The sequence below is a fragment of the Rhineura floridana genome, chromosome 3 (assembly GCF_030035675.1).
Source record: "Rhineura floridana isolate rRhiFlo1 chromosome 3, rRhiFlo1.hap2, whole genome shotgun sequence".
Classification (NCBI taxonomy): Eukaryota; Metazoa; Chordata; class Lepidosauria; order Squamata; family Rhineuridae; genus Rhineura; species Rhineura floridana.
In genome coordinates, this window is record NC_084482.1 from 168,783,500 (window position 1) to 168,806,758 (window position 23,259).

The following is a 23,259-nucleotide window of genomic DNA, read 5'->3' on the forward strand; positions in this document are numbered from 1 at the left end:
GATGATAGCTCTCCTGCTATCATGGAGAACGATGGTCTCGGGGAAGGAGAGCATCCAGCTGAGGAAGAGGGAAACGATCCCTTAGAAGGGACCCATTCCTTGGGGGATGAGCAGCTATCCTCTCGTGCCGAGGATATATCTCCAGGGGATGGAGGGATCCTTGTAGTGGGTGATTCGATCATTAGGAACATAGACAGTGGGGTGTGTGATGGGCGTGTAGACCACAAGGTGTTTTGCCTGCCTGGTGCAAAGGTTGCGGATATCGCCCGTCGTTTAGATAGTTTGGTAGACAGTGCTGGGAAGGAGTCAGTGGTCGTGGTGCACGTTGGCACCAACGACATGGGGAAATGCAGCCGTGAGGTCCTGGAAGCAAAATTTAGGTTGCTAGGTAGGATGCTGAAAGCCAGGACCTCCAAGGTGGCTTTCTCTGAAATGCTACCGGTTCCACGCGCAGGACCAGCCAGACAGGCCCAGCTTCGCAGTCTCAATGCGTGGATGAGACGATGGTGTCGGGTGGAAGGGTTCGGATTTGTTAGGCATTGGGGAACATTTTGGGACAAGCCGGGCCTGTACAAAAGGGACGGGCTCCACTTGTACCAGAATGGAACCAGCCTGCTGGCACTTAAAATTAAAAAGGTAGCAGAGCAGCTTTTAAACTGACTGAGGGGGGAAACCCAACAGGAGCTGAGAAAGGTCCGGTTCGGAATAAACCTCCCCCCTGGGATAAAAACCAAAGAAATGATGAAATGTTAAAAGGGGTAGGCCTAGAAGTAGGTGTGAGAGCAGGGGCACAGGATATAAATTCAGAAGAGCAAAATTACCACAGGCCTAACCACAAGTGCCAAAGACACTTGAAGAGAGACACTGCTTACAAGTGCCTGTACGCTAATGCTAGGAGCCTCCGAACCAAGATGGGAGAACTGGAGTGCTTGGTCTTAGAGAAGAGCATTGATATAGTGAGCATAACCGAGACCTGGTGGAATGGAGAAAACCAGTGGGATACGGTTATCCCTGGATATAAACTATATCGGAAGGACAGGGAAGGACATATTGGTGGCGGAGTCGCTCTATACGTGAAAGAAGGCATTGAATCCAGCAAGCTCGAAACCCCAAAAGAGGCAGACTCCTCCACAGAATCGTTGTGGGTGGTGATACCGTGCCCCAGGAGGGACTTAATACTGGGAACGATCTATTGTCCCCCTGATCAAAATGCTCAGGGAGACCTTGAGATGAGATATGAAATTGAGGAAGCATCCAAACTAGGAAATGTGGTAGTAATGGGTGACTTCAACTACCTGGACATAGACTGGCTGCATATGTGTTCCAGTCATGACAAAGAAGCAAAGTTTCTAGATATTCTAAATGACTATTCCCTAGATCAGTTGGTCATGGAACCGACCAGAGGGACGGCAACCCTGGACTTAATCCTCAGTGGGGACCGGGACCTGGTGCGAGATGTAAGTGTTGCTGAACCGATTGGGAGCAGTGACCACAGTGCTATTTAATTAAACATACATGTAACTGGCCAATTGCCAAGAAAATCCAACACGGTCACATTTGACTTCAAAAGAGGAAACTTCACAAAAATGAGGGGATTGGTAAAAAGAAAGCTGAAAAACAAAGTCCAGAGGGTCACATCACTCGAAAATGCTTGGAAGTTGTTTAAAAACACTATATTAGAAGCTCAACTGGAGTGCATACCACAGATCAGAAAAGGTACCGCCAGGGCCAAGAAGATGCCAGCATGGTTAACAAGCAAAGTCAAGGAAGCTCTTAGAGGCAAAAAGTCTTCCTTCAGAAAATGGAAGTCTTGTCCGAATGAAGAAAATAAAAAAGAACACAAACTCTGGCAAAAGAAATGCAAGAAGACAATAAGGGATGCTAAAAAAGAATTTGAGGAGCACATTGCTAAGAACATAAAAACCAACAACAAAAAATTCTATAAATACATTCAAAGCAGGAGACCATCTAGGGAGACAATTGGACCTTTGGATGATAAGGGGGTCAAAGGTGTACTAAAGAACGATAAGGAGATTGCAGAGAAGCTAAAAGAATTCTTTGCATCTGTCTTCACAGTGGAAGATATAGGGCAGATCCCTGAACCTGAACTAACATTTGCAGGAAGGGATTCTGAGGAACTAAGACAAATAGTGGTAAGGAGAGAGGAAGTTCTAGGCTTAATGGACAATATAAAAACTGACAAATCACCGGGCCCAGATGGCATCCACCCGAGAGTTCTCAAAGAACTCAAAGGTGAAATTGCTGATCTGCTAACTAAAATATGTAACTTGTCCCTCGGGTCCTCCTCCGTGCCTGAGGACTGGAAAGTGGCAAATGTAACACCAATCTTCAAAAAGGGATCCAGAGGGGATCCTGGAAATTACAGGCCAGTTAGCTTAACTTCTGTCCCTGGAAAACTGGTAGAAAGTATTATTAAAGCTAGATTAACCAAGCACATAGAAGAACAAGCCTTGCTGAAGCAGAGCCAGCATGGCTTCTGCAAGGGAAAGTCCTGTCTCAGTAACCTATTAGAATTCTTTGAGAGTGTCAACAAGCATATAGATAGAGGTGATCCAGTGGACATAGTGTACTTAGACTTTCAAAAAGCGTTTGACAAGGTACCTCACCAAAGGCTTCTGAGGAAGCTTAGCAGTCATGGAATAAGAGGAGAGGTCCTCTTGTGGATAAGGAATTGGTTAAGAAGCAGAAAGCAGAGAGTAGGAATAAACGGACAGTTCTCCCAAAGGAGAGCTGTAGAAAGTGGAGTCCCTCAAGGATCGGTACTGGGACCTGTACTTTTCAACTTGTTCATTAATGACCTAGAATTAGGAGTGAGCAGTGAAGTGGCCAAGTTAGCTGACGACACTAAATTGTTCAGGGTTGTTAAAACAAAAAGGGATTGCGAAGAGCTCCAAAAAGACCTCTCCAAACTGAGTGAATGGGCGGAAAAATGGCAAATGCAATTCAATATAAACAAGTGTAGAATTATGCATATTGGAGCAAAAAATCTTAATTTCACATATACGCTCATGGGGTCTGAACGGGCGGTGACCGACCAGGAGAGAGACCTCGGGGTTGTAGTGGACAGCACGATGAAAATGTCGACCCAGTGTGCGGCAGCTGTGAAAAAGGCAAATTCCATGCTAGGGATAATTAGGAAAGGTATTGAAAATAAAACAGCCAATATCATAATGCCGTTGTATAAATCTATGGTGCGGCTGCATTTGGAATACTGTGTACAGTTCTGGTCGCCTCATCTCAAAAAGGATATTATAGAGTTGGAAAAGGTTCAGAAGAGAGCAACCAGAATGATCAAGGGGATGGAGCGACTCCCTTACGAGGAAAGGTTGCAGCATTTGGGGCTTTTTAGTTTAGAGAAAAGGCGGGTCAGAGGAGACATGATAGAAGTGTATAAAATTATGCATGGCATTGAGAAAGTGGATAGAGAAAAGTTCTTCTCCCTCTCTCATAATACTAGAACTCGTGGACATTCAAAGAAGCTGAATGTTGGAAGATTCAGGACAGACAAAAGGAAGTACTTCTTTACTCAGTGCATAGTGAAACTATGGAATTTGCTCCCACAAGATGCAGTAATGGCCACCAGCTTGGACGGCTTTAAAAGAAGATTAGACAAATTCATGGAGGACAGGGCTATCAATGGCTACTAGCCGTGATGGCTGTGCTCTGCCACCCTAGTCAGAGGCAGCATGCTTCTGAAAACCAGTTGCCGGAAGCCTCAGGAGGAGAGAGTGTTCTTGCACTCGGGTCCTGCTTGCGGGCTTCCCCCAGGCACCTGGTTGGCCACTGTGAGAACAGGATGCTGGAGTAGATGGGCCACTGGCCTGATCCAGCAGGCTCTTCTTATGTTCTTATGTTCTTAAAGGGAAGGTTCAAGCCCTGGAGATTGGAATAGATTTATCAAATATGGACCTGGAAAAAGATTTGGATTTTATGGCTGTGATGGATCCTAAAGACAAATATTACTATTTGGAATTTAGCGCTGTCCCTGAAGGCATTGGTGAAGAGATTAGAGATAAAGATATCAACGGCTCGAAAAAATTCCTGGATTGGTAGGATTTGATGGAACTTGAAATAGAGAAAGTTTACAGAATTAATTCCAGATATGTGACAATGGAAAAACTCTCAAGAGATGTGCTAGTGCATTTTGTAAAAAAGAGGAACAGAGATGCAACTTTACAACAACATTTCAGTAATACATTCAGAATTGATGGCAAGGAAATATTTGTGATTAAGGAAATTCCTATCAGACTCTTATTATATGACTATGACAGCAAGATCATTGGGTGTGCAAAGATGTAAGATGTAAGATGGAATTAACACTGATAATGGGAGAATGGGAGAAGAACTATTGAAATTACTGGACTTAGTAGACTTGAAGAGATGGATCAATAGACATGCCTATTTGGAGAAAAATTGATGGATATATATCTCAAGAATTGGAAACTTCTCTTTGACTTTTTGTGGAAAGAATAAAATGACATGATGTTAATGAGATTTGATACTAATTAAGATAACCACTGGAGGAAGGTGATTGTATAATTTTATTAAGAGACAGGTTTGTTATATATCATAGACCTATAGCTGATCTACGACAAATCGGAAGTCAATAGTTTTTACTGTATTAGTTATTAATTTGTTATTTTTGTTTTGTTTTGTTTTTGAAAATTTGAATAAAAATTAATGACAAAAAAAAAGAAGTGACTTTCCTAACTACTTAAACCCAATAAGAACAAAAAAAAACCCCACTACTTTTAGGGTACTGGAACCGTACAAATTGAATTTTCTTGGTATCAGAGTTGATTGTTGTATAACAGATTTGAGGAAGTTTGAAAGGGAAAAAAACTTTGGTTAAGAAAAAAAAGAATGAAGTCCTGCTGGATCAAGGCAAAGTCCCATTTAGCCCAGCATCCTGTTCTCACAGTGGCCAACCAAAAGTCTGTGGGAAGCCCACAAGCAAGATAGATCAATCTTTGGTTAGAAGATTGTTTAGGTCACAAAAACACCCAAACAAGCATGGCCAGTATCAGAAGTCAGCATGGTTGGTCATCTGCCAACGTCCATGCTGCAGAAAGGGGTCCATAGGCAAGAGAACCCCGGCTTCTCTGTTCCGACTTATTATTGCCCCTGTTTATTTGCCAACCTTCTCATTCATGGGAGATGTCAGTGATCATCAGCAGCCATTGCAGGTAGGAATGGAAAAATATGTCAATTTCAGTTCACTCAGTTTCTAATTTTTCTAATCTTAAATTCAGTTCTCTAGGTTTCTGCAGCAATTTGCAATTTTTTTAAAAAAAATCCCCCTGAAAATTCTGCAGCATTTTAGTCAGAATTTCTCCTTATAAATTCATTTTTGTAAGTAGTTTTGACTAATGTACACATTTTTGCAAGCCATTTCTCATCATGCAATTCATTTTTGTATGTTATTTTTACTCATCTATTCATTTTTACGAACACTTTCCCATAATATATACATTTTTGTAAACATTGGTTGGCGAACTGCATCACAAAATTCAAAGAAGTGCAAATTTTGAATGATGGCTGGATTTCTGTTCTAATATTGTTTCAGAAAGTGCGAATTTGATAGATTAAGCTTGAAATGTGAACTGCATTGACAGTCTCACCCATTCCTAGTTGTGGCCTTCTCTTTACTTGCCAGTAATGGCAGTGAAGAAGGGGGGGCTGTGCTAAGGGAACCTTGCTCGAGAGTCCCTCAAAAAGTTGGATGCCCACTGCAAACAAGAGAACAGGGCCCAAATCTGTTTATACACTATTCTGGTGAGAGGGGTCTATTTTCCAATCTTGGCTTTATGGACAACCTTTAGAGATCTCTAATATATCTATTTTATGTGACAAGTCTGGCATAGTTAGGAACAGTTAAACAAAAAACATTAAGTAGTAACTCTAGCATTTCTCTTACAGGAACAGCTGAGAATCGGAACACGGGGAGAAGAACTACTTTCTGTGCAGTGTTGCAGGCAAATGTCTGGCTTCCATTGCCAGCACAAGGGCCCCTCTGTCATTATGAATGAAGTCACAGTGAGGGCAGCAAAAAAACAATATTTTGCTGCCACTATGAAATCATCAATCTGCCGCCCAGCAGAGCTCTTCAGAATTGTCCGGGGGCTATTACACTCTGGCCCCAGGGACAAGGTAGAACCATCTGAGGCCCGCTGTAATTTATTTATTTTATTTAATTAATTAAGGTTATATACCGCCCGACTAGCAACAGCTCTCTGGGCGGTGAACATTAAAATACAATAAAAGATAACACAATATAATATAACACAATACAAAACTGTACAAAAACTGTACAGTCTAAAATCAGATTATAATAGTTTAAAATTAACATGAATTAAAATGCCTCAGAGAAGAGAAAGGTTTTAACTTGGCGCCGAAAAGATGATAGTGTCGGCGCCAAGCGCACCTCCTCGGGGAGACTATTCCATAGTTCAGGGGCCACCACTGAGAAGGCCCTAGATCTTGTCACCACCCTCCGGGCTTCCCTATGGGTCGGAACCCGGAGGAGGGCCTTTGTAGTAGACCATAGTGTACGGGCCGGTTCATATCGGGAGAGGCGTTCCGACAGATATCGTGGTCCCGTGCCGTATAAGGCTTTATAGGTAAGTACCAACACTTTGAATCTGGCCCGGAAGCATATTGGAAGCCAGTGCTAGGCACTTCAAGGATAAAATCTTTCACATCTGCCAGGACTTAGACTCCAGTGTTATAGCAGGTGAATCAAGCGAGGCATCCAGAGGACAGCCTTATCCTGATTTCTTGGATGAGTTTCAGTTGGTGCAGCTTGAGGGCATTGACAAGGTGCTTGGACAGGTTCGTGCAACCACTTCTGTGCTGGATCCTTGCCCTTCTTGGCTAATAAAAGTTAGCAGGGATGAAATAGCCGGCTGGGCCAGGAAAGTGATTAATGCCTCTCTGAGAGAGGGGGTGGTCCCTGACTGCCTGAAAGAGGCAGTAGTGAGACCACTCCTGAAGAGGCCCTCCCTGGACCCAGAAAATCTTAATAACTATAGGCCGGTAGCAATTGTTCCATTCCTGAGCAAGGTCCTTGAACGAGTGGTTGCAGGCCAGCTCCAGACACTCTTGGATGAGACCGATTATCTGGATCCATTTCAGTCGGGTTTCAGGCCTGGTTTTGGCATGGAAACAGCCTTGGTCGCCCTGTATGATGACCTTTGTCGGGAGAGAGACAGGGAGTGTGACTCTGTTGGTTCTCCTTGATCTCTCAGTGGCTTTCGATACCATTGACCATGGTATCCTTCTGGGGAGACTAGCTGAGTTGGGAGTAGGAGGTACTGCACTGTGGTGGTTCCACTCCTACTTGGCAGGTCGCCTCCAGAAGGTGGTCCTTGGGGAACATTACTCGGCACCCTGGACTCTCCAGTATGGGGTTCTGCAGGGGTCAATTCTGTCCCCTGTGCTGTTCAACATCTACATGAAACCGTTGGGTGCGGTCATCCGGAGTTTTGGAGTGCATTGCCATCAGTATGCTGATGACACGCAGCTCTATTTCTCCTTTTCATCTTCTTCAGGTGAGGCTGTCAATGTGCTGAACCGGTGCCTGGCTGCGACAATGGACTGGATGAGGGCTAATAAACTGAGGCTCAATCCAGACAAGACTGAGATGCTGCTAGTGGGTGGTTCTTCTGACCGGATGGTGGATGTCCAACCTGTTCTGGATGGGGTTGCACTCCCCCTGAAGGAGCAGGTTTGTAGCTTGGGGGTTCTCCTAGAATCATCTCTGTCACTTGAGGCTCAGGTAGCCTCAGTGGCACGGAGTGCCTTCTACCAACTTTGGTTGGTGGCCCAACTACATCCCTATCTGGACAGGGATAACCTGGCTTCAGTTGTCCATGCTCTGGTAACCTACAAATTAGATTACTGCAATGAACTCTACGTGGGGCTGCCTTTGAAGACAGTTCAGAAACTGCAGCTTGTGCAAAATGCAGTGGCCAGATTGGTAACAGGGAACAGACGGTCTGAACATATAAAACCGATTCTGGCCCGCTTCCATTGGCTGCCTGTATGTTTCCGAGCTTGATTCAAGGTGCTGGTTTCAACCTATAAAGCCTTACATGACTTGGGACCACAATACCTGATGGAACGCCTCTCCCGATACAAGCCCACCCGTACACTACATTCAAGATCAAAGGCCCTCCTCCGGATGCCTACTCCAAGGGAAGCTGGGAGTCTGGCAACAAGGGAGAGGGCCTTCTCAGTGGTGGCCCCCAAATTATGGAATGATCTCATTGATGAGGTACCCATGGCACCAACACTGTTATCTTTTTAGCACCAGATCAAGACTTTCCTCTTCTCCCAGGCATTTTAGCATGTGTTTTAAATTGTTTTTATATTGTTTTAAATTTTGAAATATGTGTTTTAAAGTGTTTTTAAAATATGTGTTTTAAAGTGTATATTTGTTTTAATGTTTTTGATTGCTGTAAACCACCCAGAGAGCTTTGGCTATGGGCCAGTATACAAGTGCAATAAATAAATAAATAAATAAATAGTGAAAGAAGGCTGGCTCCACAAGCACGAAATTGCGGACATCCAATTTGGTGCTGAGACCTGGCCAGCAGCACTGAGACCCAGCCGGCGGCACTGAGACCTGGCCGGAGAACAAGGTGGGTGAGAGACCAGGGAGCGTGAGGCCTGCCTGGCCCACAGGAGCCACCCCCCGGCTTTAGAGGCCGCTGGACCGAGCGAGCAAAAAAAGCAAGGTGGGCAGGCAAGGTGGTGTCACCGCTGCCAACAGGATGGGCCACTTCTGTACAAACAGGTCCGGGCTCAGCTGGCAGTGCCTGGAGCCTTTTGCCAGAGGAGTCATCCGCAAGGAGCGGCAGCGGCCATGGCGGCGGCGGAGACCAAGATCATCTACCATCTAGATGACCAGCACAGTACCTGGTGAAGCTGCCCATCCCGGCCGAGCTGGTGACGCTGGGCGACTTCAAGGCATTCCTCAACCGGCCCTACTACAAGTTCTACTTCAAGTCTATGGACGATGATTTCGGGGAAGAATCCAATGATGTTGGCGAGCAAATCCTTTACAACAGCTGCTCAATGTTTGAGGACTAAAATTCTTGAAGTGACAGTATTACATTTTAAGGACAGATTATCTCCAGGCCTGTAAAGAACCTTTTTTAAAAAACAATGTTAATATTTTGTTAATTAACTTTTTGTGCACTGTATTCTTTTCTGATGTGTATTTTATATTTGTGTTTGTGTTTTTTTGTGAGCCGCCTTGAGGGCCTTTTGGCCAAAAGGCAGCATAGAAATAGAATAAATAAACAAATAATAATACATGAACCAAAGGTTTCTAGGTGGCAAAATGGTTACTACATTAATTTAAATATGGCACACAGCTTGTGGATGGTAAAGAATTAGTATACTAATTGTATATAACAATTAGTTTTAGAAACCAGGTCTTTACTCCTTAGAAATTCAGCTCCCACTCAAGACTCCATTTGCTTTTATGCTTCAAACACATTTACTCTGAAGAATGTGAAACCATAATTCATGTGAAAGCACAGACAGAATCTCATCAGGCCTTTTTTTCATTTGTGTCATTTTACCAGATGTTGCTTTCTGGTGACCTGGGAGTCTTAGAAATAACTGGCTTCATGATAAGGAAATCAAGTAGATATAGAATTTTATATGTTGGGTTCCATTAATGCATGCTCTGCAGTTCTCTTTCCCAGTAAGTAAATGTAATTAACTGGAAATACTGGCTTAGATCAAAGGATAGATGTATCTCAAAATACTGCACTACTGGTCTTTCAGTAAAGTTCACCTGAAAGCCAACCCGAAATTTCTTCTGTCCCTTCCCAAAATACTTGGTCTTACAATCTCTAACTCCTATTATGAAAGGAAGGGGAGGCAAGCCTCTCCTATGGTCCTTACCACTACAACCAGGCAGTGCAGAGCCTAGCTTCACCAATGGAACAGACAGAACTCCCTGTGGTCTGTTACCCAGGGAGTTCTTCAAAGCCTTGTATTCAACTAATTGTGTCTTATGTTCTCACTTGCTTCCCTTCTGCTGTTCTCAACCTTTCTTTTCTTATGCTAGAATCTTCCATCCTCTGTGTATGCAAAATGTGGCTCATGACCTCAAGGTACCCCTGGATTATTTCTGCTCCATATATGGCATGCTACCTACACAAAATCTGGGTGAAAGTGGAAGCCTCCCTAAAATATGGAACAAAGCCATGCCCTTATCCTGTTTTCTTAATATCCCTACCCATGAAGGTTGAACCCCCCCTTGTTCTTCCCCACATGCCCCGTACTTCTGCCAACGTCTGCCAACCCTTCATAGCCTTTCTTAATTGAGTTCAAATTCCAGGCTTTCAATTATCCAACCCAGACATGATTTTGCTTATTCCATTGTCTCTATATTTTTGTTAACTGCAAGTGTAAGCACAAACTATGGCTCACACAGATTCATAGTAAAACCTTTGCTTAGGTCAGGCCAACCTGATCAGGCCTTCAAGCAAATAACTTTTTTATTCTTGCATACATTTTAAATGTATTATTTTATCTCCTGTGAATAGTTTATGCTGTCCTCTTATCTGTAGCTGACTTAATTGTTGCTGTTATTTGATTATTTTATTTTATTTATTTATTTATTGCACTTGTATACTGCCCCATAGCCGAAGCTCTCTGGGCGGTTTACAGCAATCAAAAACACCAAAACAATATAAAAACAATTTAAAACACATGCTAAAATGCCTGGGAGAAGAGGAAGGTCTTGATCTGGCACCAAAAAGATAACAGTGTTGGCGCCATGTGCACCTCATCAAGAAGATCATTCCATTATCTGGGGGCCACCACTGAGAAGGCCCTCTCCCTTGTTGCCACCCTCCGAGCTTCCCTTGGAGTAGGTACCCAGAGGAGGGCCTTGGTCTTGAACGTAGTGTACAGGTGGGTTTGTATCAGGAGAGGTGTTCCATCAGGTATTGTGGTCCCAATTATGGTTTTGATTATTGTTGCATTATTGTAATTTACATTTTTTAGCATACTCTGCTCGGAAAAAATTTGGAGGACAGTGGTATAAATGTTTATAACAAAATAAAAAATAAAATAACAGTAATTTCCAGAATGGGGAATTAAACCCTTTTTAAAAAAAAGGCAGGATCCTCTGATGTGCTTCAACAGAGCTCCAAATGGCCTTTAAATAGAGTTGCAAACCTTTGCACTAGTCCCATAGCTGTCCCTAGACAGCAGTCGATCTGCAAGAGAATTGTGGCAGACTTGTAAGGTGAAAAATATTTAGTTTCATGACACACAAAAGAGAAACAATAACCTTTATCAGTTGATTTCTGAATATCAAAAATCTGGGGCACAGAGGCAGATCAGGCTGTTTCATTTTCTGTTTGGTACTCCTTTCTTTTAGCTATTTGGCTACCTACCCTTAAACAGACTGTGCACTGGTGGCAGAAAGCAAACACATCTTGCCAAAATTGTCTGCACAGCAAGGATTAATGAAAAAATAATCTAGAGACCTCGTACAAACAAGTCTTTTCCACCTGCTATGTGACTGTTAAAAAGAAAATCACCTAATGTCTCATTGTGACCATGAAGCTCTTTCACTGATGAATTATTTGACAACTACTAATGAAGGTAAAGTACATTTTGTTTACAGGGAAGCCAAATAAATGTATATCTTATGCATCTTATGGACAATTCATTCTTCTTTTTCTTTTAAAGTGCTGATTCTTTTATCCTCCTGGCACAGCTGGCTTGCTTGAAATGCCTAAAAAACAATTGCTACTTTTGAGTGCGCCACAATAATTTATTTATTTATTTCCATTTGAGGGAAACATTTCAGCTTGTGCACATTCAGGTTAGATAGGGGGTATTTTTTTTTTATTAGTCACAATTTTAAAACAATGTTGTGGGGAAATTCAGTGATAGTGGTATTTATTATCATGTTTGTGAATTCCTACATTCAGTAACCCCCTCAAAACCACATAAACATTTTCATTTGAAAGTGACAAACCATCATTTGAAAAAACAATGCAAAAAGGACATTGGGTACCACTTTTAGAGATGTTTAAAATATTAAGTGGTTTATAAATGCTTTTGAATACAATAAAGATATAAAATCAGAACAAAAATATGTGAATAATTTAATATTCCCTGGAAAACTAAAATTACAAAGCACAAAATACATTTGAAGTTCATGTTCTGTTAGGGAGCAGAGAATTCAAATGAAGCAATAGAGCGCACTAGGTTGATTTCTTTCCCAGATTTTATTTTGAGGAAGAGGCAAAATGTTAACAGTATAGACGAAACAGGAAGGCACAGTACCAGTGCCTGCAAGGGAAGAGGACCATCACCGCCCAGGGAGGGAGAGCCATCTGCCTGCTTTGCTGCTGCTGCTTTGCTGGCGTCTTTGCTCTCTCCTTCTTGGGCTCCTGCTCTGCACGTGGGCACCTTGCAGGACCAGGCCCCAGGTACTCAGCCAGCTGTGCCTGATACTGTTCCACCTGTCCCTTCTCTGGAGGGGATATATAAGCCGGCTGGCTGAGGGGGCTTGGGAGACCCATTGCCTGCAAGGGAAGAGGACCATCACCGCCCAGGGAGGGAGAGCCATCTGCCTGCTTTGCTGCTGCTGCTGCTTGGTCAACATCTCTGCTCTCTCCTTCTTGGGCTCCTGCTCTGCACTTGGGCACCTTGCAGGACCAGGCCCCAGGTGGCGTTTTACGTGGGAAGAAGAACGGTCTTAGAGCTGGCGTTTGGGCGCACAGAATATGGGACTGTGTCTTCTGTGTGGGTTTGAAGTGGATGAATGGGTGTTATATGAGTGTATGTTGTGAGTGAATGTGTATTTTTATGTATATGAGTTTTTTGTATTTATAGTTTATCATGTGCCTCGGGAAGAGATTTTATCATCAAGAGGGGAGACCTGAGGGGGCCCCAATTGCCGTAGTGACGGGTAGAGGGAGGTATGGTGATATGAGAGGGATGTGCCAGGTAAGGAGAACGCAGCCCAGACATGTAGTGGCTGTGCCGCGTTCTGGTCCTTCTCATACCCGCAGGGTTGTTGGTTGTCCTATCAGCCAACTCTCAGATCTCCAGTTGCTGCTTTTTAATGCCAGATCGGTACATAATAAAACCTCCCTCGTCCATGATTTGATTGTGGACGACGTGGCCGATCTGGCATGTATAACCGAGACCTGGGTGGGCGAACAGGGAGGAGTTAGTCTGTCCCAGCTCTGCCCACCGGGGTATCTGGTTCAGCATCTTGGTAGATCTGAGGGTCGGGGAGGGGGGGTCGCTGTGGTCTATAAGAGTTCCATCTCACTCACCAAGCACCATGTCCATGCAATCACTGGTCTGGAGTGTTTGCACCTTGTGCTGGGCCAGAGGGACAGACTGGGACTCCTTTTGGTGTACCGCCCACCTTGCTGCCCAATGGCTTCCCTAACTGAGCTGACGGAAGTGGTCTCGGAGATACTGTTGAGATCCCCCAGACTATTAGTACTGGGAGATCTCAACATTCATGCTGAGGCTACTTTGTCTGGGGCAGCTCAGGACTTCATGGCCGCCATGACAACCATGGGGCTGTCTCAATATGTTAGTGGCCCAACACATACATCGGGGCATACTCTTGACCTGGTCTTTGCTACTGGACATGGGGATAGTGATCTGGATGTGGGGAGTTTTACATCTCTCCCGTTGTCATGGACAGATCATTGCTTGCTGAAGTTTAGACTTTCAGTAGCCTTTTCCCTCTGCAAGGGTGGGGGACCTATTAAATTGGTCCGCCCCCGGAGACTAATGAATTCTGAAGGTTTTCAAAAGGCTCTGGGGGTTTTTCCGGCTGATAAGACTGGCGCTCCTGTCGAAGCCCTGGTCGATCTGTGGAATACAGAGATGACCCGGGCTGTTGACACGATCGCTCCTGCGCGCCCTCTCCTATCTAGAGCTCATACAGCTCCTTGGTATACTCCGGAGCTGAGAGCGATGAAACAAGACAGGAGGCGGCTTGAGCGGAGATGGAGACGAACTCCCGACGAATGCAAATATGAGCTGGTTCGTGCTTCTACTAAGCTCTATGTAGGAGCGGTGAGGGCGGCAAAAAAACAACATTTCGCCGCCACTATTCAGTCATCTCTCTCACGCCCACGGGAGCTTTTTAAAGTGGTTCGTGGCCTACTTCATCCAGGCCTACAAGATACGGCAGATACATCGGTAGCTCGATGTAATAAATTTGCTGAACACTTCCAGCATAAGATCTCATGCATTCGCCGGGACTTAGACTCCTATTTAATAGCAGTTAATCCTACTGAGGTGTCCAGAGCACAGTCTTGTCATGTTTTGTTGGATGAGTTTCAGTTGGTTCAGCTCGAGGACGTGGACAAGGTGCTTGGACAGGTTCGTGCGACCACTTCGGTACTGGATCCTTGCCCCTCTTGGCTAATTAAAACTAGCAAGGAAGGAACAGTTGGCTGGGCCAAGGAAGTGATTAATGCCTCTTTACGAGAGGGAGTGGTCCCTGGCTGTCTGAAAGAGGCGGCAGTGAGACCACTCCTGAAAAAACCTTCCTTGGACCCAGAGGATGTCAGCAGCTACAGACCAGTAGCCAATGTTCCGTTCCTGGGCAAGATCCTGGAACGTGTGGTTGCTGACCAACTCCAGGCACTATTGGATGAAACCGATTATCTAGATCCATTTCAATCGGGGTTCAGGCCTGGTTTTGGCACTGAGACTGCCTTGGTCGCCCTGTTTGATGACCTATGTCGGGAGAGAGACAGAGGGAGTGTAACTCTGTTGATTCTCCTTGACCTCTCAGCGGCTTTTGATACCATTGACCATGGTATCCTTCTGGAGAGGTTTGCAGAATTGGGAGTTGGAGGCACTGCTTGGCAGTGGTTCTGCTCCTACTTAGCGGGTCGTCTCCAGAAGATAGTGCTTGGGGAACATTGCTGGACACCGTGGGTTCTCCAACATGGGGTCCCGCAGGGTTCGGTTCTGTCTCCCATGCTTTTTAACATTTATATGAAGCCGCTGGGGGCGGTCATCAGGAGTTTTGGAGTGCGTTGTCATCAGTATGCTGATGACACGCAGCTCTACTTCTCCTTTACATCTTCTTCAGGTGAGGCAGTCGACGTGCTGAACCGTTGCCTGGCTGTGACAATGGACTGGATGAGAACTAACAAACTGAGACTCAATCCTGACAAGACTGAGATGCTGTTGGTGGATGGTTTCTCTGATCAGATGGTGGATATATACCCTGTCCTGGATGGGGTTACACTCCCCCTAAAGGAACAGGTGCGTAGTCTGGGAGTCATCTTAGACTCTTCCCTCACACTTGAGGCTCATGTAGCCTCGGTGGCCCGGAATGCATTCTACCAACTTCGGTTGGTAGCCCAGCTACATCCCTATCTGAGTAAGGAGGACCTCTCATCAGTGGTACATGCTATGGTAACCTCGCGTCTGGACTACTGCAATGCGCTTTACGTAGGGCTACCTTTGAAGACAATTCGGAAGCTACAGCTAGTGCAAAATGCGGCGGCCAGACTGCTAACAAGAACTAAGTGGTCTGAGCATATAACACCTGTGCTAGCCCGTTTGCACTGGCTTCCAATATGCTTCCGGGCCAGATTCAAAGTGTTGGTACTTACCTATAAAGCCTTATACGGCGTGGGACCACGATATCTGTCGGAACGCCTCTCCCGATATGAACCGGCCCATACACTACGGTCTACTACGAAGGCCCTCCTCCAGGTTCCGACTCATAGGGAAGCCCGGAGAGTGGTGACAAGATCTAGGGCCTTCTCAGTGGTGGCCCCCGAACTACGGAATGGTTTCCCCGAGGAGGTGCACCTGGCGCCGACACTATCATCTTTTCGGCGCCAGGTTAAAACCTTTCTCTTCTCTGAGGCATTTTAATTCCTGTTAATTGTAAATTATTATATTTTGATTTTAGACTGTACAGTTTTTTGTACAGTTTTGTGTTATTTTTATTGTATTTTTAATGTTCACCGCCCAGAGAGCTGTTGCTAGTCGGGCGGTATATAAGCTTAATTAAATAAATAAATAAAATAAATAAACTTACATTCCTTCAGTTACTGGGAACCCCACTGCAGTAATAGGCATGCTCTTGACAGCCAAGGAACATATTGCAATCCTTGCCCGCAGCCAAGTTCAAATGACTGATCTCCCCTGCAGCTTTTTGTACTATTTGCTCACCATTGATCTCAATACAATCTGCTGACTCATAGTGACATCATCTAATTATCTGTCAGCCACACCTGTGTCAGTGGGGGGTTCACAGATGCAGCTGAACATCTTTAATCAGCTTATTGGTAGCACCTGCTGTATGGGTTGTTCATTAGTGCTTGTGGCAAGGTTTATACTTCCACAAGGCCAAACCACACTGTAATTCATGGCGAGCAGCCAAGATAGATTCACTACTAGACAAAAAAAGCCCTTGCGGTTTAAGAACCTACTTATAGGTAACTGTCGGGATGCGGAATTGGGGTCCCATGGATTTAGAGTCAGAAGACGAGGGGGAGGGGAGCCCCCTGCCAGACTTGAGCGAAGGAGAGGAATGTCCAGAGATAGGGTTGCCCAGCAACGGAGATCCTGGGAGCGCCAGAGTCTCAGAGTCAACCTTGAAAGTTCACACGCCTCCCCCTCCGCCCGGACCTCCCCTTACGCCCATACTGGAGTCGGAATCTTCAGAAGGGGAGGGGCCGGCGCTTCCCCCCTCACCGTGTACTCGACGACGAATGAAGAGACAAGAAAGGGGGAGGGGGAGACAGGTGGCCCCTGAGGGTGGATTGAGGCGGAGTGAAAGGCTTCGCGCCCGTTTGGGTCCTACTTAAGAGTTGGGTGGGAAAGTGCACTTCGCTCTGTCAACTATCTTTCCATGTCGCAGGATCTGTAAGTCAGTGGCGCTTTATGAGAAGGCGCAGCGTTTGTGTGGATGTCACTCTAATAAAAACTGAATTGCTTTCACCCACTGGCCTGGTCCCTCAGTCTCATCCTGGACCTGACAGTAACAGGTATTTCTATCAAACTTTAAGAAGCAGGGAAATTGGGCAGCTATAGGGAAGAGACCTGACCACCTCTCTGAGATATTGTACTGCCTTACAAATTTGTAAAAATGCAAACACAATTTGGAGAATTACATTTTTGTATATTTGTTGGTGTTCTGCTTACTTTGCTTCTTTCCTGTGGTACTATTGTTTCTACAGAGAGTCTAAGCTAGAAAATTATATTTCACAAATTATATACTGGTTAGAGATACTGTACATTGTTCCAAATGGAAAGTCTGCCTAAATAAGGCGGTCTTCCCTCGCCTCCAGGAATCCTAATGAGAAGTGATTGGTGGGCCTCCCAGTAGATTGAGCTCCAAAATCCAGTGGTAAAAACTGAGAAATCTATGCTCAGTTCTTCTTGGTGATGACCCATTTACAGGAATCTCCCCTAGGAGATATTTATCCTGCCCCACATTAAATGTCTTTCATTGTAAGGTAAAGATAAGCTAATTTATCTGAGCCCTTGGACCCTGAGAGCAATGGTGCTAAAAATATGTGCCACAGATTAATTATGTTAATTGGACCTGATTATGTGATTTTTAAGTCTTCTCCTGCCCCCTTCGTGTTGGCTGTTTTATGTAATTTATGTAATTTATGTTCAGAAGAAGAGCAGGATATAAAAACTTTATATATCTATATAATATATGGCAGCCAATGCTAATGGTGAATCCTGCTCCTTGTTAATGGTGCAATCTGACTCAGGAATGTGAGGTCATGACCTGAATAATTCTGATTCACAGCATTATTTGGGATACACAAACAGCCAATGCATATCTATAATCCTTGGGGTTTGAAGCATCCTTGGACTGGGCAGATATATGAAAGGCAGTTGCAGATCAGCTGCTTCCTCCCACCCTTGTCCCAGGGCAGGGGTGGCTAGCCTGTTGCCCTCCAAATGTTGTCAGACTACAGTTCCCATTAGCTCCAGCCAGCATGGCCAATGGTCCGGGATGATGGGAGTTGTGGTCTAGCACAGCCTTTCCGAACTAGTGTGCCACCAGATGTTGTTGGACCACAATTCCCATCTTTCCTGACCATTGGCAATGCTGGCTGAGGCTGATGGGAGTTGTGGTTCAACAACATCTGGTGGCCCACTAGTTCGGAAAGGCTGGTCTAGCAACATCTGGTTAGCAGCCATCCCTGCCTTAGGGAAACAGCTTCCTTCTTATTGGCAGAAGCTGTAGCTTAGAACTTTTGGTAGATGTTTAATACACTGACATTCTTAATGAAATTGTGGATTCTGTTATATTTAAACAGGCACTGTGTGTTTTCCTCCCCAGGATGCAGGGATATCTACATCAGAAAGCACTATAAGTAACTGGCAAAAGTGCAAAAGGGATGTCTCCTGGAAGCAATGACTGAGCCCAAATCTGCCAAATACAATGAGAGAAGGCTGCCTTTTCTCCATCCATTGTTACTGTCCATTAAATGCCTTCTGGCATTTCATTTCAGTCTGGCGTACTTAATTTGTTACACTGGCCAAGCATTAACTGAAGTAAGTGTTTTCTTTCTCAATTTGCTAGGCACCACTTAAAGCAGTACTGTATTAAATCATTTCTATAGTTTTTCTCAGAATACTGCTGTTTCAACAGCCAGTGGGCAATCAGGTGCCGTTTTCTGAATCACCTGGAGAGGGGAACTACATGAGCTAGTTATTTATTATAGAAACTTAGAGAAGTTTTATGATTCTACATGGAAAGAATAGAATATTCAGTATATCATTAGAAGAGAGAAAATATTGTGCTCCTCACTGAATAAAATGCATTTAAAATTAAAATAAGCTGAGAACTGTAACTAGGACTGTGGCTCCATCCATATATCAATGGTGTGACTTTTCGTTATTGCAAGCCCCATCTTTACATGTTGACATTTTCTTGAATATTTGGAAGAAATCCATCTAAGGCAAGAAAAGTTCCACAGGGAGGAATAAATCTCATTTCCCTTTGTCATGTCACACCTGTCATGGTAAGTTACATCATACTCAGCTTACTGTGATTAATGAGTACACCTGAGGTGAGGCTATACTCTGGAAAAATTGTCATGAGGGAAATTGTGAACCTTGACTTTACTCATGGTCACCCTGTAAACTTCCAGAAAGATCACTCACCTATGAGGTTCTTGCTCACTCCAGCAGCAAGCTGAAACCTACTCCAAATGAAATAATATAAATTTTGAACTATTGAGAAACCAAACATATTACTTCAAATGGATCAGAAGAAATAGGGTCTCTTTTGAGAGTGGCTGGTGGGGCGGGACAGTAACAGAGCCAGCCTCCAAGGAGCAGTATTGCTTCCCTAAGTAGATATGCATATAGTCAACAGGGTGGCAACATATCCCTCCAAACACTTTTGTTAGCGTCCACATGTCTCTTGAATGCATTTACAGAAAGTTACTACTACCAGGTGACAGCTCTATCATGCGCCATCAGTGCTTGAATTACTGGGCTGTCCCACTGTTCTCAGTGCAGCTCACAAATAACTGTGTATGGGTTTACAGCATATGCACATACAGCCTTTCAAGGATTTCCAGTCTGTCTGTGAGCAAAGAAATAGTAGGAACCAAATTACTAAATTTCCCCAGGAGAAGGAGGAATTCTCCAAGAGTTTTTTGGGGAATGGGAGTCACATTTAGCTATGATCTGTGACAGTAACACAATTTCTTTCTTCTGTCTGTCTTCCTTCCTTCTTTCCTTCCTTTTTCTTCTGCTGTTGCAAGTGGCAATGAAGAATATTTGATGAAAATTCTGCAAAGTCCCTTTTTGGGGGAGATGTTGAAGGAAGAATCAGAAACTTTCTGATAAAAGTAGATTCAGAGAATTTTTGGCTCTTAGTATTTAATTCAGCATGTTAAGATGGAATCAAATAACTCCTTCCTGGAATTTGCCCCAAGTTGCTTCAAAACTTTCACATGATTAAAAGGAGAAAGTTCTTAGATCTTTCTTGTTGCCAGGGAAACTGCCTCGTTGATATTTACCTTGTGAAAGCATCTTCCTCTGTTTGTATTTTAGCAATAAAAGCCATAGGATCAGGTCATGATGGTGGAAAGGTTTTCTTTATCCCAAGAATTGTTTGGGTTTATGGGATTAAAGGGCTCCAGCTTAGAGAAGGCTTGTTGGTGAAGGCTAGCTTTTATTGATGTCTGTGGCAAGTTGCTGATTTTAGCATCCATGCTATAGTTTAATTCTAATTATTACTTTAAACTTTCTCTGAAATTTGTATGGCCTCTTTTCAGTTTCAATGGCACCTTACCTTTGAACATTACTATTTGATATCAGTCAACCTGAAGGAAATTATGGCCATTGCATGGATATTTTATCACTCCTGTCAGGCTGACTTGGAAATACATTAGGATTTCAGTTCTAGGTAAACTGTAAAGTCCACCTTGAAATCATCTCTGATCCCCCTCACCTTAAAGCCTGTCATTTATTTTTGACCCAACACATCAACCACTCTAATCATAGTAAGATACATTTGATTTAGTGACTCACATGAGAACAAATTTAATACCACTCTCTGACATGGCACAAATCTTTCACTTATTTCATCTTCAAGTTACTCTCCACCCTTTCTGTTGTAATTCTGGTCTAACTCAGAATGTTACTATCTTGTCATGGATTCTAGAAGATGATACTTTTAAAAACAACAACACTTCTTTATATGCAACTGAAAATTCCAAAATATTAGGGAATTAGGGGTATATGTGTATATGAGAAAGAGAGCAAAATACTATTCTATGGTAGGTTTCAAACCTTCTTTTAAAAAGTTTTGCTTTGTTTTCATGGCTAAAGTTGAACAGGCTATTTACAGCTTCATTTTGGTGGGATTTGTACATTAAATTTTAAAAGGAGGTGTTCAATCAAATAAGTTTCTGTATTTCTTTTCATTTTTAAATATCAAGACTGAAAAGACTTATGTAGTGCAAGCAACCATCTATTGTGGTATTCTTGTTATAACCCTTTTGTTGTCGTTTTTTGACAGTTTTAGGCAGGTAGCAACCCAGGAGGTTTGTCAAGCCATATGTTTAGCTTGATGTGCTACAACTTAACTGGCCTACATATTATTCATGGAAGGAGGGCACCTCCACACACAACTTAGAAATAGGGGGGAAAGTAATTGTCAGTAAGTTTTCTCATGTACCATTTGGAAGGCAAGCTGTTTGTGTATGTGTGTATGATCATATGGTCTCAGCCCAGACTTCTTTGGTTTTTGCTGCTGACACTAAATTCATATCCACACCATACATTTAAAGCTCTCTTATACCATTTTAACAATCATAACTTCCCCCAAAGAATCCTGGGAACTGTTGTTTGTTAGGGGTGCTGAGAGTTCTTAGATCCCTCACACAGCCACAAATCTGTTCGAATGGTATAAGAGAGCTTTGAATGTATAATGTGGATGTGAGCCAATTGGATCTCTTTATTCCCTGGGTGCCCTTTTATCTCTGAAATGTATCCACTGGCTCAGCCAACTCTTGTACTGTATTGTCAATAGAGTTCTGACTGAGTTTGAGCAGATCCACACCACACAATTAAAGCACATCTAACACACTTTTAAAGCACATGACCTCTCCCAAAGAATCACGGGAACTGTAGCATACTAAGAGAGCTGGGAAATTGTAACTCTGTGCTGGGAAAACCACAGTTCTCAGGATTCTTTGGGGTATGTTATGTAATCTAAATGTGTGTTGGATGGACTTTAAATGTATGGTGTAGATCTGAGCTCTCTATATTTTTTTCATTTCTTTCCCACTCTTAAGTTTTTAGGTTTCATTTTCTCTTTAAGTGTCAGTTTCCTGAGCTGAATAATAGACCCTCCTGGTTAAAACAGCCTCTTAAACAAACACAACCATTTTCCAACCCCAAAACAAAAACGCAAAGTTGTATTCAACTAAGAGCTGACCCACTGAAATTCACAGACACAGACCACTTACTGTTTTCCTTTTGTAAATAATTATGTAAATTACATTAAATAGCAGATAGCAAGATGAGTAACACAGTATCTGGCAAAAACCAATATACAGTGGCATGAAAACAGCGCTGATTGTGACAAAGATAGGTACCAGCAGAAATCGCTGCCTTCTTACATCCTTAGCTGTCAGCAATGGCAGTAAAGGAGGTGGACCCATTAAAGGTCCAAGATGCAAACCTGGCTGCCCTATAGCTGCTGTCTACAACAAAATCATGCATCCTCATTGCATTAACGTCACATCTACTTTGGCCCTATAAAACTCACATTCTGTGTTGCATGGGAAGAAGAAGAAGGGCATAAACTTTCTGTCTTTTATACTGTCTCTGAACAGGCCCTCCCTTAGCATGTGCAGGGCCCGGGGCAAAAGCAAAGAACATTCTTTCCCCCCTTCAGTCTCTGAAGTTATTACAGAATGGATTGGGCACTGAGAAAGCATATTTCCAGCCCTCCTGAAGTTCTTTGAATAATGATGAAAGAGCAGTATCCCTCACAGTTCAAAGGATTGCTGGTAGACTCAGACTGAGTCCCACACTGTATTCCTAAACCCAGTCATCTGTTTCACTCTCTCCCTTGCTTTCCCTTCCAGTAAATTTCTCCCCGCTCGCCTACCTCCCCCCTTGCAGCTCCTGTGTTTTCCTTTAACATGTTGACCATCTGGCAGTCAATGATGACACATGCCTCTGGGCACTGCTGCTATTGCTAGGGCATCATGGCATCATGAGGGAATCTGCATATGCACTCCTCATCTCTGGGCAATTTTGGGTTACTTATATGTCTTTTATCTTGAGCTCTGTATAGGCACTCATTGTCCTCCTGTGTAAACAAACGGTGATGGTGGGTCATTGCCAAGACCTGCTCCCTCCTGCATGTCACCTTTATGTAGTTTACAGTCCTCCACAAATTTGAAGGTGAAGTTGTGAAGTGGGGAGCCTTCTCTACTTACAGACATTCCTGACATGCTTTAGAACTCTGTACGCCCCCACTCTTGTGTTGGGCTCTAAATTGGAAAGCGATGATGCACTGGAGGGGTGGGTTTTGGCACCCCCCATATGTTTGTCTCACGTGTTTGTATGTGCAAGGTAAACAAATGACTGAATAGGGTTTTTGTCATCACGATATTCGAAAAGCCTATTCTGCCCATTTCCTGGGCCTGCCTGGGTATTCTCAGTGTCCTCACAGAACAGAGCTACTTTATTTTTATTGTG